Below are 19,831 nucleotides of genomic sequence, written 5' to 3' on the forward strand. Positions count from 1 at the left end.
TTCCTGATATGTGACAGAACAGGGTATGTTTTGAATAGATTTTTAAAGCCTTGCTCATTCAGATCTTAGTGGGACTACTCCTCTGCTTATTGAGATGTACCCTGTTACATGTCTTAGCAGATGAGGGACTCGGTGTATACTATATTCCATTTTACTCTCTCTTTGGAGTATATTTAGCACACAACCCTAGAGTTGTGTAATTTTGCATAAACATTACTTACGTAGGCTATAAATGCCCACACCAAAGCCTACGTTCCCAGCTGGAGTGACAGCTCATTCGTGTTCCTGAATGCTTCTGTTTCATTTATTGCTTTGTTCCAGAAACATTGTTAAAAAAGCCCCTGGATTGTTCATTCTTACCTACACCTTACAATCTATTAATAAGGCAATAGTCACTCCTGTGTATCCACATGCAATTTTTGCATGTATTTAATTAAGTTCATCGAGAAAGACATCTAAATTTTCTACTCTCTGCATGCAAAAAAAAAAAGAAAAAGGCACATGCTTTTGTTACTTAAACTATCCTTTTGAGATTTCTTCTCCTAGCACTGTGTCAGCTGTGCAGCTTCTGCTACATTTCTCTGCCTGAAAGGAATGTGCAGTATCTCGTGGTGTCATAAAATCACCGCTGCAGCACACAGCCAGTAGCTGCCTCGGTTCAGTACGTTCTCCCCATTTTCTGAGCCCATACGTGAAATGTGACAGGTGGTGTCATTTTTTACCGGGTAGTGATTCATAAGCATTTAACTAGAACATCGGTATTTTGTTCTTTCTTGGGACTTCATGTGAGATAATTACCACAATTTCTGATTTACGGCATTTGTCATAAAGTACAAGGCATTTGCATTTCCTTAGGCAGTAACTTGGCAGGAAGGCATGCAAACGAGCACTCAGAGCTGAAGGTTTATATCTTATCAGGACCAAACATGACTCTGCTCTGCCATTGCTGCACACAGAGATGTAAACAGGTTGACCGTGACTTGCAGAACTCCACCTGAACCCCAGAATCCCAAATTTTCCAACCTGTTCTCAGGTGGAGGGACACGAGGAGAAGTAGATAATATGCACAGGTACAACACACCCTGGAGGACATTGCTCCGGTGAGCAACTCACGAACCCTAAACTGACCCTCGATGTTGTGAGAGGTAAGTCAACAGGAGGCTGCTCTGCCGAGGGCTCCCTCTTGAAGCCCCAGTGGTAGCAGCGTGCGTGGCAGAAGGTAGAGAAGATATTGCTCCGGAGATCCTATAAATGGTCACATCCCTTAGAAAGGCTGTAGGGTCTTGACCTCCTATGGAGTACCACAGACAACAGCCTTGCACAAAGTTCTAGAACGATCTGCTATGTACTATGACTATTGGGTCAATACAGCCAGAGTTTGCTCGGTAGACAAATAGACGAGGATTTTGTACAGGAGAAACGAAACCATCGTGGCATACGAAATAATACGAGAAAATTAACTTCCTAAGCTAAACAACAGTCGGAAAACACCTTACAGGGAATTCAAGGTCATGTTTGCAATTCTCCTTATCAGGAAATAAGCCTGTGAGCAAAGAAGTACCCACAGGAATTTGATTCTCTCCCACCCTTCTGGTAGAGCAGCAGCCCTTCCCTCCCTCTGCCTTCCCTCCTCTTCCTCACCCCTCTGAATGCTTGTTAAGAGGTAAAGCAGCCAACATGTAATCCAACTGGTCTCTTTTGGGGAGTGAAGACCCTATGTGAGCTCTGCAAACAAGATAGGGGCTCATTTCAGGAAAGATACAAAATATGCAATAGGAACTATCACCAACATACTCACAGGCTGCTTTTCATGACTACACTCAAGCCTCAGATACATTTGTCCAGTTTGGATATTGAATCTGGCACAAGGCATAAACTAACAGTAGGCTGCTGAGTGGCCCAGAATATCTAAATAAGTCTTCACTGACTTTTTCAGGTGTTTTTCAGAGTGTTTGAAAAACTCCCGGGCCAGGTAAGCTCTGGCTGGAACAGCATCCAGGCTCCAACACCCAGGACCTGCACTGTCATTAAGCGCAACATTTATACGTTTGCCTGAGAAAAAGCAAGTCTCACGAAGTGTTGTAATCATTCAACAGTAGCAAGAACAGCACCAGAGGTTTTTGCTGAGTAGGTATGTCACTTAGTCCCTGACTAGGCAGCTTGGCCTATTTCAGCCCTCCTTTAGTACTTCATCCCCATCAAGGGAAGGCTGAGGGGGCATCTCATCAATGAGGACAAATACCTGAAGGGAGGGTGTAAAGATGATGGAGACAGACTCTTTTCAGTGGTATCCAGTGACAGGCAACCGGCACAAACTGGAACACAGGAGGCTCCATCTGAACATCAGGAAACACCTTCTCACGGTGACGGTGACCAAGCACTGGCACAGGTTGCTCGGGGAGGTTGTGGAGTCTCCTTCTCTGGAGATACTCAAAAGCCGTCTGGACATGGTCCTGGGCAACTGGCTCTAGGTGGCTCTGCTTGAGAAGGAGGGTTGGCCCAGATGGCCTCCAGAGGTGCCTTCCAACCTCAACCACTCTGTGATTCCGTGAAGGGAAAGGGGAAAAGAAAGAGTGTGTTCCTGAGATAAACTTTGAAAGTGGTTTCAAGAAGCTCCTATCTAGCACTGTGAGAAACCCAACTCCCAAAGGTTTCTAAAAAAGGTTGTGAGTCTCCTCCAGTGCTGGTAGAAGCAGTTCCACAGGTGTGGATTGTCAGCTGTCCAAAGAAGGGAGAGGAACTCAGGAACAGTAGGAAACTGTCTGACTATTGTGTCCTAGGAAATATCTCATAAGACAAAAAATTAACAAAGAACCAAATTATCAGGCAGTAACATTATAAAAGCAGTTCCATCATTTCTATAACAAGTTCCAGATTTGCAAGTACACTTCCCAACTGTCAACTTGCTGTTTTCAGCAACTTTCATGCTCTGACAAGTGATGACCACTAGTTTGTGCATCATCGAATGCTCTGGTTTTGAGAAGAGACTCCATCGCAGTCAGACCCAATACAGAGAATTGCAGGTATATTTCTCTTTTTTTTTTTTTGGCATGTTGATGGTAATACCTCCTTCAGAGTCTTATTTGCACTGGGTTACCTTTTGCTGTTTGTAGCAATTTTGGGCTCTTTGTGACTTTCACAGAACTAAGCTGGAGATAAAAACAAAAGTAGAGTTAAACTTGGCCTCATTTTCCTTTCGGTATGAGTTGTGCACTTAAACCGTGACTCATCACGGCTTGCAGTCACACCCAAAAGCACGATGAGCTGACTGGCCAGTCGCTTGAGAACAGGAGGAAATCCAGATAGACGCAGCAGGTGGGTGAAGATTGGCTCCCTCCTCTTGCAGGATCACCGCAGTGACAAACAAACCAGTAATCACTCCGGTTTCTCAATTGAGACTCCAACTTGGTAATGAGTCCCAGAAACTGAACAGCTTCTGTTGTGGGGCATTTAACGCGCAGCTCTAAACAGAAGCAGGCACTGAATCAATTTTTCCTCTGTTGTGACAAACGGGAAAATTTACAACCTCAGAAAAATAAATCCCCTTTTCAGAAAGCTGTAACGGTAGAGTTAATATGTCGAATATTCAAACTGTCTTCCTGGCAAGTCATTGTGTGATCAATACAGAGGCAATAGGTTACAATAAAAACCTTATGCTGTGAAATTAAAACCTAGCCAAGTATTTGAGTGTATGGTATTCTTTCCCAATGTTGGTATGCTTTCCAGTCTTAGCCAGGTCTTCACATTCATCATTCACTTTTGCAATCATCCTGTGTAGCAAAAGCAAGCTGGGTGACCATAAAGAACTTATTTAAGCTAAAGAGTAGCTTAATTAGGTACTTAAAAAAAAAAAAAGTTATACCATGCTGTAAAAAATCATGTTGCCTCTTCTTTCTGCCACTGTCAGACATCTCCAAAAGCAAATGCAATTTCATTGTTCACTGTTCTGATCCTGGTATATTTACAGTAGCCTTAAGTCTATAGCCTAAGTGTAGGTTCTTCAGAAGCTTTCTACCAAAACATTTTAAAATTAATCCTTCTTCAGGCATTAGACTCAAAAGACAAATATGCTCGGATATACTGGAATAACAACTCATTTCCATATTTTCTTTCAGAGTGCTTGAAACATTTCTGTCTAATGCCAGAAAACCTAACCGTTTGAATCACTTAACCAGTGTTTTTGTTGTTCATCTGTCTGTCTTGGTTGCGTCCGACCTCTGTGATGATTGTAATAGAAAAAACATTCAGCTTTTCTTTCCCTTCTTCACTATGACTCAACATCCTTCTCCTCTCAGGGGTATGACTACAGTTCTTAGGGAATAGGTCCAAAGTTTCAACATTTCAAGTATTGCAGAGATTTATGAATCTGCATGTCTGTGAGAGAGAAGCCACTTCTTTCCTGCTTTCAAGGGGCTCACCCACAAATACTTTTGTCATTTAAGAACAGTCAGGGTACCTCCTTCCATGGATATGATGAACGTTCCCTGGGTTTTCATCTGGGGGACGGAGGGGGTTGTATTTTATGAGCAGAACAACAAACCAGTACTCCAGACAGCCCCGATAATGTAACACCAACGAGCAGACTGCTCAGAGCAGTTTAGAGCGAAAGCAAGAGAAGAGCCCCGAACCAGGCAAACGTGGGAATAACACACTACCAGCTCTTAGTCCTCCTCAACTAAGGCTGTGCAGAGGGGCCATCCCAAGTTGCTAACTCAGGAGACTATATTATACATTAAAGAAAACAGATGGTCTCTTCTTTCCCTAGTACCGCAAAGGCTATTTTCTAAGGAGATGACTTTCTTCCCCAGCATGACCCTTTCACAGGAGAAGGGCACACGGAAACGGCGGGGGCTGCTACGCGTTTAGTTTGCGGTCCTGTGAATGCGCATCTTCAGCCCCCCCAAGCATGAGGTGTTTCACCAGGTCTCCCTCCGTCTTCTCAAAACCTCGGTGCTTCCATGAATCTGCTTGTAGATCTGCGTCTGGCTGAAAGCTTCTGCCGGTTTCAGGTTTAGTGGTTTTCTGCTGCAGGGAGCTAATTCATCTAAAGCCCACACAGCTGCGATCCCACAGCGTGACTTGAGACTGCAAACACGCATCGAGCCCCGGATGACACCGGTTTTCCCACGTACACCGAGGTTTTCTCCCAGGCTTCAAAAGAGCCACTGTACAATAATGCCTGGTCTGGACAGTCTGGCTGCAGTAATTTCGCTTCACCTCCTGAACATTTTTGGTCTTTTCCCAGATCCCTCAGATCAGGCATTGCTGTCTGACAAAATTACAGCCATTACCAGTTTTACTCCAAGTTTCCAGGAAAGCAAATCCATTTTTCATGAATAAATCAATTGTATTCCTCTTTCAAGCTAAGTACCCAGATGGGGCTTTTTTAGCTGTCCTGATGCAATTCTCATTTTCTGGTCTTCCTGTACACCTCCCTCAGCCTATCCAAGCAGATCTCTTCTTTTCCACAGCTAGACACTTCTAATTCTGTTTCCCACCTTTTTGCCATTGTTTACACACCGTTTATAACCCTTCTCAGAAGAAAAAAAAAAAATTCTCATTCTTTTCAAGAAAAAAAAAAAATCCCATTTTTTTCCCCCATTGAAATATTACTGTTTAGTTTAAGGTTGCTGTTTTTAAAAGTAGTATCTGAAAATAAATCAGTTTTAACTGAGAGGCCAGTTTTCATTTTAAGAAGCTTTGATGAGAATTTGGACCAAATTAGCTTTAGATTTAAGACAATCACTTTTATAATTGCACTTTGAAAGACAGTTTACTAGAATAGGACTAACTTCTAGATGAAAAGCAATTTTTCTCTTTTTTATGAACAGGGAACTTACTTAAAAATATTTTCCTGTGATTAACAGTATGCTTTTCCAAAATGAACAAAAGACTTTTGTAAGCAAGAAACCATGAAAAATAAGCATTTGTGTTCCTAAGAATTAGAACAGTACCACACACGTACAGCAAAAGACAGTATGGAAATAAATTCCAAAAGAATGTATTTAAAGACTTCAAAAACCATTTTAAAATAAGAGTCAGATTTTCAGCTTGTACATATTGACACAGCCATGAGGTTTCAGCCACTTAAATACATCACATACCGTAGTAGCTCCTTGACAGCTCGATTTACAGTAACAAAATGGTATTTAACTGTAGATTAAAGAAAAACAGCATTTGTGTTTGCAAGTTCACAGGAGGGAATGGTTGGGTTTTCATTTACTGGAGCGTAAATGGACTAGTCTTCTATATGATGCCTACAGAAGTCATATTTGACATGGATGTGTGTACAACGGGGTCTTCAGCCTCTGCCTGGTGAAGCCAGGGTGGCAGTCTCCGGACACGGCTTGTGGTGTCGACAAGTGCAGGAGCACACCAGAGGCAGGCCACAAGCTCAATTAATTGTTCCAGCAAGACTAGACCAGTCCCAGCTGGGATCTTTTCCCACTCCACCTGCCATCACCGCATGCATGGCTTGCAGATGTGCAACACAGCTGCTGTACGTATGCATGGAAAATCTGCTGCTCCGGGGAAATAGTGGAATTGCTGCACATGCATGAACATAATTTACTGCTTGCAATGCTACGGCCAGTGCTTCCATACGTGTGGTGCATTCAATCTATGCGTGTGAACCTGGTGCACCTAGGACAAAAAGATGTCTTTTACTGTGGTGATCTGTACACTAATCTGGCTTACAACCAGAAATGCTGGATTCATTACATATGCCTAATCGGTCCGTTGCAGTTTAGGTAAGGGGCCGCAGACAAAAACCCTCTTCTCACTCTGAGATAAGCGTCCTGCTCGGCCAGAAAAAAATGGACTTTTCATGATGAAAGGAAGATGGGCCTTTAGCACCTATTTTTCTCAATGACTCCACGATGCTCTTCCTCTAGAGGATTCTGATCCCAGCATCTTGCAGAAGTACAGAGGCACAGGTTCAATTAACGCGTGGTCCTCTGAGAGTTATGCCTCCAGCCTAACCCAGTTATCCACCTTCCCACCACAAAGGCATGAGACAGGCATCTCCAAAAGGAGTTTCATCACACCTGTCTCAGACACCTACCATAGGAAGGGAGAAATTACCCCATGGAGATGCCTATCTAGTTCCATTGACTGCATGGGAGCCTAGGTAAGTAGCTTAGACTAGACAGCTAAATTTTAGATTGATAAAGATAGGTGAGATGAATCTCACCTTTAGCGTTGGGATATGTTGCAATTTACCTCTGGAGAATTTATAAGCTAAGGTTCCATGGGATGAAACCGGCTTCAGCATAGGAAGAGAGGGCAAGGGCAGAAAAGATTCACAGATTCACAGATTGGTAGGGGTTGGAAGGGACCTCTAGAGATCATCTAGTCCAACCCCCTGCTAGAGCAGGATCACCTAGAGCAGGTTGCACAGGACACACACAATATATTAACAAGATCACACACAATATTAAAGATGGCCTAAATATTGCTTATTTTAGGCTGTGCCCTGTGGTCCACACAACTAACCTCCAGAAATGAAGACCACTTTCATCTCTCTGGGCCATTGCCCACACATAGACTAGTCAGAGCTCAGTGAAAGCAAGCCACAAACTAGCACTAGCTGAGTTTGGTGCATCTAGCGTGCCAGAAGCAGCAAATGACACTAGCAAAGAGATAGCTATAGCCAGGCTTCGTAGGGAAATAACAGCTTTTGATATAATGGGACTTATAATTCCATTGTCGTCAATGTATGAGAAAAAATCTATTGCAAAAAAAGGGGGCATTTTTCTTTGTTTTCTTCTAATCGTATTTGTTATCATGCTAACTAATTCTGTGAGCACTTACCATATCAGGTTTTATATTGTTTTATCTCTAAAACATTCATTATTTATCTGCAGGAAGACATACTTCCTTGTTTTTCAGCTTAGCTCCCAGATCTCCTTTTTGCTGGTTTTACTTCTCCTTTTCAGGAAAAAAAAAATGGACTAACTTTTTTATTTTTCCTCTCTCCAGTTGTGTCTAATTTCAATGAGGAAAGTACTTACTCAGTTCTTCAGACTGACTATGAGTGAGAAGCAAGCTATTACGCCATAATTTCATTCCCTATTGTGTGGGAAGTTAGCATTGCATCATCCCTAGGAAAGAGAACAAGAAATGAAGATCCCTTCTTGGTGGGTGCGGTCCAAGATTTGGTAGCCAATCTTCAAGCCAAAGTAAGAGCTCCTTTTGATTTATTTCGTTTTGTTTTGATTTATTTCTTCTCTCTTCAGTTCCCCTCTCTTCCCCACAAAAATCTTAATAGTAAAACCAGAAAAAAAAAACCCAACAACAAGCCACCTTTTGGTCTATTGGTAGGTATTTTAAGTTTTCTGCTTATGCTTAAACATTGAGAACATCCTGTATTTCTGCAACTCGATTTTTACCATCTAAACAGTTGTCTTAAAGCTGCTTTCTTCACATCTGAGTACTAGGGGATTGGGTATTACAAACATGGAAGAGCATGAGAACTACAAGTCATAAAAAACATAAAGAGCAACTGTAGAAACTTAGATTCAGAATACATTATTATTAAGAATCGGCAGTACCCAAATCCTAAGCAAAAAGGTACCATTTAGATATCATTATCAAATAGCTATCCTTAAATTTGCCAACAAATTGCTTATGTTATTTCGTAATGAAACTCTGATTGTACTGGGGAATATATTGACCAACTAATAACTAAAAATAATTAAATGCTGCCTTCTTAATGAGACGAAGGCAGTTATCAAACAGTGAGAGCAGGAAAATCTGTATTAGCCTCTATCAAAACTGAAAATGTCAGAATTTTGCTCAATACTCACTTCATATGAATGGCAGAGACAACCATACCCTCTCTCCACAATGTGTGATTTTGCCAAATCCTGTGTGAGACTAAAAACATCTCAGGTGCTCATGTTACAATATAGTTGTATTAAGTAAACTGGGCCCACCAATGATTTCTTGCTTAATCAAAATACAGGACTTGTATAAAGACAGGAATAGCAGTTGTGTTACATCTGAAGAGAACTCAGAGAGGGGTTATTTCAATTTGCAAACTACTTGTTCCTCTAGCAGAAATACACGTGAAGAGATTCATCGGAGAATTCCCAAGGAAAGGAGGGGGCGGAGAGGCAATTTTTCCTCCTAACAAGGGATTCTTCTCACCTCAAAGGCATCATACCTCCTTCAGAGAACGTTCACAAGATCAGTGTGTAAAATGAACAAGCAAAGACCACAAATGTATGCATTTTTAAAATAGTAACTGAATATCCATATTTGCTCTTAATTTAGCAAATTTTTTTTGCATCTTCCATTCCTTGACCGGTCCCATCCTTTACACTGCTGCTGTTCTTCATACTCTTTCAGCACCTCTTTTGATTAGTCACCCTCTTTGCTTCGTTAGCTCCAGCACGGCACAGGCACAACATTTTTGTCCTGGCTGTATATAATCCTGTTTGCTGCAGGCCTTTCAGAGAAAGTATTGCTTGACTAATCTCATGTAGGGCCAACACAGTAGATTGTTTACTTTATTGATGTTGCCTTTATTTGTTTTGCATGATTGTCAGTTACAAAAGACAACTGTTACTCAGCTGTATTAGCCCACAATAAAGAGTCTAAGAATCCAGGCACACGCCAAAGTAAAATGAAAGGTGTGTCACTTTAGAACACGGCTACAATGTATGTGCTAGCCCTGCAGCAGGTGTAATGAACAGACAGACTGCAAATCTGTGCAAGGTGTTCACATCTCTCTTGAATGTTGTTGATGGAGGAACAGACAGCTTTTATTTCTCAGACTTTTCCATCTGCATGCACAATTTTCAGAGGAAGTACTATGAATTCTCAGAGCCTGGTGCAACTGGGAACCCTTGAGTAAGCGATCTGGAACTGCTACTTGGGGTATGGTTGCACATCTGCTTTTACAGTGCTTCGGATTCTCGCTTTTATTTTTGTGTGCTAATGAAGACGTCTGATTAGAGAAATACTAACAAACTGCACCTTACAAAACTGAGACTAAAGGACTTAAAAAAACTGAAGCCTGCCTGTGAAATGCAGCCACTCCCCACTTAAAAAAAAATCCCATTCAGAACTCTCTTTTCAGCTAATAAACAAATTAATAAAGCAGCAGGGATATCCTGTCTGTTATCAGTTTTAATCTGGTGTAATGACTTTTGAAGAAAGCTATTGAAAAGTTCCTTTCTAGTTTGCCATGAAAATGAAACTGTTTGGTTCACTGGGTGGGGGTGGAATCAGTTCAAGATCCCTCAGACCTCCTACTTGTGTAATTCCTAACTGGCTTGCCACCAAAAGTAGATAAAGAAGAATTTCATTAGGATTACCATTGTAATGATAGTAACTCTGTAGAAAAGGCTATTAATACATGTAGGAGTAAAGTAATATATGAAAGTATGTTTTCAAGAATGACACCCCATGCTTTTCAAACATAAGCGTTGTTCCCCATGGTTTCATCTGTTTCTGAATTATGCAAGGTCAGTCATTACATGCAAACATAAGAGGAGCTCCCTCCCCTTTTATACACACCTATCATTACTAAATATTACCAATAAGATCTTTGCTCATACATTCCCCAAAAATTCTCAGGAAGGCTAAAATATAAAAAGAGCTTAGAAAAGTTATGTGACACTTAAATACAGTGCAAGACAGATTGTATATTTCCTATCTGCTTGAATTTATGAGGCATAAATGCAATCTTATAATTCAAATGTAAACAAAATTGTTAAAACTTTGCTAACATTTCATAACATAGAAATTCCCGTTACTATTCTTGGCAGTGCATCTTTTGCCATTATTCAGGCTTTATTCAAGATACGCAGCTTCTGGAAGGTTGTCTTCAATGGTGTCCTTGAATAAACAGGTACATGGAGTTTACCGCCCCTCTGATCTGGCCAACAGAGAACTTTTTCCCTTTTAATATAGAAAAGGGAGGAGGTTTTTTCCATCTTTCAATCAGTTTCCCTCTGCATTGCCTTCAAGATGATACTAGGAAGAACAAGCTGTCCTCTGGGTACTTTTAGCAGATGGAAAGATCTTACTGCTACTGTAAGTTGCTTTGGAGGAGACGAGTATCCACCAGAGCCTAGAAGTACTGAAAATTCTCTGGTCCTGGACAGGGTAACACACAGCAGCAGTTTCTAAAATATCCTCTTAGCTATCTTAGACTGAATTTGTAGATGTAGACGGCACCACACAAAAATACTTGTACAGGCCGGAAAACAGTATGCAAGCTACATATACATGGCACTGGACATCCTTTACTTGCCTAGTATCACTAGGGATACTAGCTCAAGGAGAACGCCACACCACGTGGCAATGCTAGCATTGGTGTGTCCGTTGCTAGCCGAAGGCTATCTCCTCACCACAACTTGCTCCGCAGTATTTTTTTTGCCTTGACACTTATCTCCTCTTACTTAGCACAGCACAGAGCTCGAGAGCTGGCTGACAAATCGGAACCAAGGAGGAGGACAAGGTCTGTCAGCAGGACACTTCCAGCAAATCATCCTCGCATCAACACAGCTTCAGCTTCCACAAAGCCATGTTAGACCACACGACATAAGCTCAGCAGGTCAGTAAGTTACCCCAGCAAAAACTCCCTCAGGATGGTACCTTTGCAAAATAAATGCTAGTTCGACATTTCCTGGCACAAAAATGTCACTAATCACATTACTGGTCAAGCCTACTAATTGGTGGCACTTCCCAGCACAGGCCTCGCGCCGCATTTCCAAAAGACGAAGAGTTTTACCCCAGTAAAACACACGAAGCCCGTACCCCCCCCTCACGTCCCCGTCCCCCCGACGACACACGACGGCTGCGGGGTCGGGGCCGGCGCTGCGACCAGCGCTTCCCACTCGGCAACAGCTGCCCCTTGGGGCATCTGGAGAGCCCCTTCCCCTCAGAGAGGCAGCGAACAGCTCGCCGGAGACCCAAGCCAGCCCCCTGGGCCACCGCGGCTCCTCAGGCTGCTCCGGCGGTGCCAGAGGCGGGCGGCAGGGCCCGGCGCTGTCCCCAGGAGCCACTGCAGGCAGCGTGCCGGCGGCAGCGCGCATGCGCACTGCCTAGGGGTGTGGGCGGCTGCGCGTCGGCGGGGAGCGCCGCGTCCAATCAGCGGGCGGGGTGTGCGCGCGGGGGGGAGGGGGCAGGGGCGGCGGGCGGGTAATGTTGTTGGGAGTCACCTGACCGCTGGCGCCGCAGTCGGGCCGCAGCCTCTGTGGCTGAGGCAGCCGAGCCCGGAGGAGGAAAAGGGACGAGGAGGTGACGGCGCTGCCCCTCCGGCCGACTGGCTCGTGGGTGCGGAGGCTCGCGAGGAGGAGCGGCGGCAGGCACTGAGGTGAGCCGAACCGAGCCGAGCCGAACCGAGCCGGCCGCTTTGGGGAGCGGGCGCGCGCGCCCCCGTTCGTCCGGTGCCAGTTTGGGGGGGGCCGAGGGAAGCACCATTCGCCCTGGGAGGGTGGGGGTGTGTGGAGGAGGCTGAGGCCGTTCACGGGGGCCGTGTTAGTCAGCCGGCCCCCTCTGCCTTCCGCCCCCCCCCACTCCGCGGTCGGCGAGGTGGCCTGTCCCGCCGCGGCGGGGGCGGGCGCTGCCGGACCCCGGGCCAGAGTTGCGGGGGCGGCGGGGTCCCGCGGGGGGGCGGGGGCGCCGCCGCGCTCGTGGGGGCGCCAGGCTGGCGCGGGGCGGTGGCGCTCTGTCAGCGCCGGGCACCGGGCGGCGGCCGGCTCCCCCTCCTCGGTGCCGTGCTTCAGGTGTTCCCCTTCTTCCCCCCCCGCCCCGAGGCCTGTGCCCGGCGCCGCCGCGGGGCTGGGCAGTCGGTCGTTACTCAGCGTCTCGTAGCCGGTTTCCGCGGGTGCCCGTGTGTCCGTGCGCGCCGGTGACACAGGCGTGACTCTCCCACGCCGCGGTCTCTGGCCCTGTGCGAAAGGGGCAGCTCAGCCGTGCTGGAAATGCGGCGGTAAGCCCGCTTTGCCTGGGTGAAACGTGCAACTGGTGCGTTTAGTGTTTGTTTACCCTCTGTGGGAGCTGGGGAAGATTTATTTTAGATCGTAAACAACGAGACCCAAAGCCTGTCTGTCTTGTTCTGTGCTGTGAGATACTTGGCATGCTGAAAATGCAGTAATTATAAAAGAATCGTCGCTTGCTTTTCTGTCAGATTATATTTACGTTCTCGGTTTTAGTATGCCAATATAACAGTGATCCCAAATTCATGTACAACTGAGCCCTCTAAATGTTTGTTGAAATAAAAAAGGAAAAAGTAAACGTTCTAACAGTAAAGTGAAGATAACTGTATATACAATTTCATCATGCAGTAACTTTTGACAGATGTCTTAATTTGAGGTACTTCAGGAAGGCATTTTCAGCATGTGAAAATCATACTTGACTGCAGTAATGGAATAATTGCAATCTAGAAACTCTGTAAATTAAGGTTACATAGCACTCTGAATACTCTAGTAATAGAGTCAGTCCTTTAATCTCAAATATTATGCCACACTGAAGAGAAAAGGAAAGCATATATTCATGTCAAACATAGTAAGTCCAAATGAAAGCAACTAAGATACTACAAATTTTATTTTGTAGTTTATGAGTTTAGCTTTAAAGGTGACTTAAATGGCATAATTACTCTTGGATGACCTAAGACTCGTGAGTAAATCTGTGTACATGTTAGCAAGTAGTGAGGCCCCAAAGTGGGAGATTTGCAGAGAAACAGTTGTCGCTGACAACAGAATATCCACATTGTATGCTTTTCAGAAGGGTTTCCTTCAAGCTAACTGCTGATTCCCTTAGCATTTGGACTTTAGATGTGCTTTCGAAAGCACATGTTCCAGTTAAATTTAGTCTAAAAAGAACCTACTCTTACTGTCCAGGTCCATCTTGGGAAGTGAATGAAAGCACAGTAAGTGGGATGTTTGGGAAGTTTGCTTCACTAGCACACTCCTGATTCTAACCAAAATGCTCAAGTGGAGGTTTAACTTCCACCTACTGTATTTTTGAGCATTTTGGACTCAAAAATGTGGAAGATCTTGTTGCACTAAGTATTTATTTGCTTTTAATAGGTTCTAAAATCCTTATCCTACAGATATTTTGAGCAGTAGTAATTTCATGTTAATATAAGAATTATCAAGTATTAAAAAAAACACCATACTCTTTAGCTTATCATTTGGATCAGGTGACACTCTGAGCATAGAATAGAGATGTCTGTGTACCTGAGTCATATGAGTCCCAGATTACTTTGCCCTGTGGTTTAGGGAGACATAGCTCAACAAGTCTCCTTGTCATGTCATTCCCCCCGCCCCCCCCCCTCGACCTTCCCAGTTTTATAAGATGAGGTGTTCATATAGATTCTGCATAGATTTCCTTTTAATCATAGAGATGTCTTTCTCCCTGCACTGGGCATGCTGGTGTGAGGGGGAAGAGTGATTAGTTGGTCAGTTAAAGGATTCATGTTTGTGTCTGAGTGCTGTCATTTTAGTTGTCCCTTAGAATTCAACCACTGAAAGTTTCATGGGGGAGGTTTTAGGGGTAGAAAAAAAACCTTTGTGGTATTTATAGAGTAAGCCCTGTTTATATGCAATCCCTAGTTAAACCATAGGTAACATGTTAGTTGATGCAACTGTGGCTAGGAACAAAACCTTATGTGAGCAAAAAATAACTGCTGAAACAACCATTAAGTTGTATGAATTCAGCCTGGTATGACCACAGTGGGGGTAATGTGTGAGGACCCACCTGCAGCTTTCTTTGCCACCTACCTCCAGTTCAGAGGTTAGCGGTGTGGAGAGGGGGGAAAAAAAAAAGTAATAGAAAGGCTCGGTTTGCTCTAGCAAGTCATAGGCTGTATCACAAAAGTAACTCAATCTCCAGCAGTATGCTGTATTTTTTAATTAAGGCCTTCTTCAGGCTGGAGAGAAGTTTTGTTCTTGTTAAGTAACACAAAGGGAAACCTTAGTATTCTGTGTAAATGTGAGTTAGCAGGTCAAAGTAAGGCTCAACTGACCGGTCAGCTACTGAAGCTTTAGAAAGGAGGGGGAAGTGCACTATGAAGGGCAAATTGACTTTAGAAGCATTGGTGAAATACAAATAAATTCAGTTTAATTATTAGACATACATTAGAGAGTGGAAGAGGTAGCTTAGGGTATCAGTCAGTCAAAATGCCTTTAAATAAGAGCCGGCATCTTAAAGAATATCGGATTAGTCTTTAGAACCATGTTAAGGTAATGTGTTTGTGAATGGCTTCATTTGAACTGTCAAGGTAATGTTTGTACAGGTTTGTTTGGATTCCAGTCTTGGCCCCTTGACTAATACTTTGGTAAGTAAATAGGTAGTGTTTATTATGCCTGTTTATGCTTATTTCAAGGTTGGTATTTTCTATTATACCACCTCAAAAATACTTATTTGCATCTTGGCTAGTAAGGCTACGTCTTTTAACATCGTATGTCAGATAGGAAATGGTCTACAGTTTCCTGATGGGAAAACTGCAACACAGCTTAATGTGGAGGTTTTTACTAGCATTATCATTTGAAGTCTGATCTTCTTCATCTTTTTTCCTTATTATATAAATATAGCCAATTCTGATGAACCTATGCTTTTCTGTTTTCATAGAAATGTTTCTGAAATTCTTTCTGATTTATGTCTAAAATATTTGTAGAATTTTCTTTGTTACACATACTGTGAAGAACAGTTGTGGGGGAAAAAAAATTGAGTTAAAAAGCTAACACCAGAAACAAGATTATGAAGATACTTTCCAAAAAGTATTTTTCTTTGACTTGCCCAGTATATTTGCCTCTCATCTCTTCCAGGTTCTTGCGTACTTTGAAGTTGAGTAAGAAACATTAGAACCACAGATGGTTAATTTAGTATTCACTATAAATATTTTGACATACATACTTGTGAATGGATTCTGACAGTCATTAAAACAAACTAATTTGTGTGGTTTGTTTAACTGTGGCAAGGAGTAGAATATGTAGCTATAAATGCAAAGGTATTTGTCCTTTAATTAAAGGCAAGAGTTGACAGTAGATGTTAGTCATGCATGCTTTATGTGATGCCAGTTTACCCCTTATTGTGTGTGTATTCGTGTGTATTTTATTATCTAACCTAATTCTTATTTAAAAAACCCCCCACAATTTCTACTAGTATTTATTGGGCTGTTCTGTTTGTAGAGTTTTTTTGTTGTTGGGTGGGGAGTTTTTTGTTGGGTTGTTTGGGTTTTTTGGGGTTTTTTTCCTTTATTTTTAGATGAACCATGCCTTCAGGAAGTCTCTAAATTGTTGTTATCTTTCCAGAGTAACTCTGTTTGAATACCAGTAGAATTGAAGGATTGTAAGTGGTGAGACAAGTGGTGCAAAGGAGTCTCTGAAATCCCTTCAGTCCTATTAAATTTTTTAGCACTGAAACAAAACAAATCCCACAATATGATTTTTATCCATGCTTCAAAAAGTAAACAATTAGTGTTGTGTAAAATAATGTTAAACTGCAAAGAAGTAACACTTTTTTTTTCTGGTTTTGATATGAACTGCTTTATATCATCTTCTGAGGGAAACTATTGAAACTTCTGCTCTGTAGAAAATTTCTATGATTACGCAGTATCAGTCCTTCCCCCTCCCATGCCCCAAGTTCTCATATAGCTTGCAAATATTAAAAAAGTGAATATTCAGGCTTAAAACCTGGAAAACAAATTAAGACTCTCAGTGCAGACTTAAAACTTGCCAGACTTCCCGTGATTCTTTTTAATTCTTGCTTGTGACTTGACAAGAGTCCAAATGCTGTGGTAAGAATTTTGTTGCAGAAATGCAACCTAATAATTTTTTAAAAGCTCATTTATGTAATTAAGCTGTGAACAATATCATCCAGGTGTTTAGACTAATAAACAATACAATTTAGAATTTTAATTATAAATGTGCTAGTCATTTGAAGATGAGACCTACTTTTTTTAGAGGAGAAAGCATTGTTCTTATGAAGCAAAGCTTACTTTTTGCCTTTTAAAAATATTTTTTTCTTTTGAAGTCTTTTTCAACTGAAGATGGAGAAGCAATAAACATGAACACTAAAATGCTTGTTCATTCCTTGTCAGCATAACATGAATCAGCAGCTATTAACCACTGTAGGCATTCATCTGTAACATAACTTTATTTCCTTAAAAGGAGAGGTAGCTGGGGGCGAGGACATAGATATAAAACTTTAGAAAAAAGGCTTTGCAGTGTATTTTGAAAAAACTACCTCTTATCTAAACTGTCTTGTTTTAGCAGTAGTAAATGATAGTTGTCCCCTTGTATTTTACATCTGTGGCTGGCAGATATATTTTTTTAAAGTAGGATAAAGTCAATGTAAATGTCCACCCTAAAGGAACTGAGGGAGTTAAGTGACCTGCTGGAGTTTCCTCAGTAATATCAGCGTAGGAGTCAGGAATAGCACCCAGAGGTTTTTTCCAAGCTATTTTTTTAGGATCTACAACGCCTTTTTTCCAACTGTTCAGGAATTTAGTGTTCTAAGAGTATAGATGTGTTACAAGCATGATGATAGCTGAGCAGACCTTTATTTTTCTGCTAGGTGATAAATTAATCTTGCTAGTTTTATCATGATGGTCATCACAAATGAAATTGCATCTGGATGTCCAAATTCAAACAGCTCAGATAGCAGCGACAGCAAAGGTGTCCTGCCCGGGTTCTGCACCTACTGAAGGGGAGCTTCACTCCCCTTATTATGTCAAAAACTTGACCCGTGTACAAGTGAAAGTTATTGTGGTTACTACAGAGCATTGATATCCAGTATGGTATTAGCAGATGATTGTTCACTGAGTAAGTAAAGACTAAGTTTTAAAGACAGTTTTGTTTACTGGTTTTAGTAAATTGGGTAACTCTGGGGCTGGATCATTTACAGGAAATTTTTGGTAGCTGAAGATCAGGAAAAAACCCATACGTGTAGACTGAATTGATTGTGATGGTAGAGCCACCTAATTGATATCTGAGTCTAGGAATAAAAGGTTAGCTCTTTTTGGGAATACCTGAAATGGATTTATTGACTGATGGAAAATAAGTAAGAGGCTGTTGCTCTGTAAAGAAAGTGCTGACTTGATAGGATGTCAGTCTTGTAGCTCACGTATTTTTGCTTGGGTTTGCTAGTACCATTGCTATCTTACTAGAGCTTAAGGTAGAACCACAGGTCAGTTTGTGCTGGTTTGTTGTCCCTCTTAATAGCAAGTGTATTACAGGTGATGGTAACAAAGTACAGTCCTATGTTTTATTTGACAGTGAGTCTTTCACAGACAATCATTAGGTCTGTATGCTAGACTCGATTGAATCCAGATGCCTGTGGGTTCCCATTGTATCTTGGTGACCATTAGATACTGGATTTTCTTTTCCAGGTCATTAGACTTACTGCCAAGAGTTTAGATTGTAAGTTTGGCAAATCGGCTGTGTCGTTCCTGAAAGTGCAAGCCTTCTGAGAAGTAAAGCCGTGACCGTTATTGATTTCCATGGATTTCTGTGCTCTGATATAGTATTTTTAAGGACACTTGAAACATTCAAACTGGGAATGTTCAAAAACTATTTTTGGTAAACGTGCACAAATCATAGGTGTATCATAATGTAAATTGAAGCAGAAATGAGAGTGATGTGCACTTTCAGAGCTGTATCTCAGTTTTAAGGGCCATTTTAGTTTTCTTTGGCTGTTTGCCTTAAAGAGCCTCAGAGCCTATGGAGCTCATTTCTGTGACTCATTCATTCTTTCTCACTGTGAATTTTCTTCTAATGCCACCAAGCAGATCTTTCCAGTATCAGTGAGTCCGACGTTCAAAACAGTCTCTTTAGCTGTAAAGCATACCCCTTTGTGTGTTGAAATCTCACCCTTTTCAGTTTTTGTGGTGTTTGAGTATAAAGTAAAGGGCACTCAATTTACCTCTGTGTTAGCCATCTTGTTGTTCTAAGTTATTTTGTGGTAAAGTTCCTGGCAGCTGTTACAGGCAGGCAGAGACACCTCCATCTGTTATTTTTGTCATCTTTGTTCAGAAACAGTGATGCACATATACAATAAACCAGCTACAAGTGTACAGAATTGATGTCACCTGGTTTTCTAAGTTACTGAAAGGCTTAGTTGTAAACTGTGGGATTTTCTTTGGGGGGGGGATTTTCTAACATTGATGCAAAATGCAAGATAATCTCTTTAAATAGTGTAAAGTCTAAAGAAGTTCTTGCTAGTAATTCACTGCTTTGACTAATGGTATGTTTTAGTTTGGTTGATCATTATGATCGTGTATGTTTGGCATTCGTTATTAATAAAATATTTTGGACAGAGCATTCGTGTTTTAGAAATTCTCTACAGAAAAGCCAGAATTCTTTGGTAGTTGTCCGGTGGGCATTTGGATAAGTGGCAATGATTTGGGATAATTGCTGCTGATTTTAATATTTGCAGTGAGCTGATGGGTGGTGTGTTTGCTTTATTGTTCTAAGCTTTTGAATGTTGTCTTAACATCTGCATCTTACTGTTATTGCTTCTGGTTAGCCTTATAATTTTCCCCTTTGAATGGGATTTCTGTTTGTTACCAGCTTTTTTTGCAAACACAAAGGACTTCAGCATTATGGCAAATTGCGAAGTTTGGGCTCAGCAACAGAAAAAAAGGCAGATGCTCATACTGAGTGTTCTGTGACAGCACACATACACTGTGTTTTCCTGTCCTTTGCTTAAAGGAGAAAATTACTCCTTAGCATTAAACACTTGAGAAAGTGGTACTCTGTCATATCCTGACTTTAGGAGTGGTTTGCTAGGAAGATCTATTGTAAAAGGCATTTACTGGTTTTTTTTTATTATTTTAATATATATATTATATAAAATTATGTATTATTTAATA

General features: G+C 41.9%; 1 protein-coding gene and 1 long non-coding RNA gene across 4 annotated transcripts in view; both read left to right on the top strand.

The window, feature by feature from the left end:
* Positions 1-882: 882 nt before the first annotated feature.
* On the top strand, positions 883-9,454 carry LOC142604350 (uncharacterized). Its single transcript, XR_012838215.1, has 4 exons — positions 883-1,145; positions 2,917-3,023; positions 7,981-8,180; positions 9,058-9,454. It is a non-coding gene; the product is annotated as an uncharacterized LOC142604350 (long non-coding RNA).
* Positions 9,455-11,420: 1,966 nt separating this feature from the next.
* Positions 11,421-19,831, top strand: part of BACH1 (BTB domain and CNC homolog 1) — a 31,232-nt gene continuing 22,821 nt past the window's right edge. Inside the window, exon 1 of one of the 3 annotated variants that reach the window (XM_075770339.1) lies at positions 11,421-11,566. The gene's annotated coding sequence lies outside the window, so the exon portion shown is untranslated. Of the gene's footprint in view, positions 11,567-12,156; positions 12,329-19,831 lie in introns of those variants that run through there. The other 2 variants (XM_075770332.1, XM_075770349.1) reach the window with 2 other exon arrangements.

The sequence above is a fragment of the Balearica regulorum genome, chromosome 1 (genome assembly GCF_011004875.1).
Source record: "Balearica regulorum gibbericeps isolate bBalReg1 chromosome 1, bBalReg1.pri, whole genome shotgun sequence".
Lineage (NCBI taxonomy): Eukaryota > Metazoa > Chordata > Aves > Gruiformes > Gruidae > Balearica > Balearica regulorum.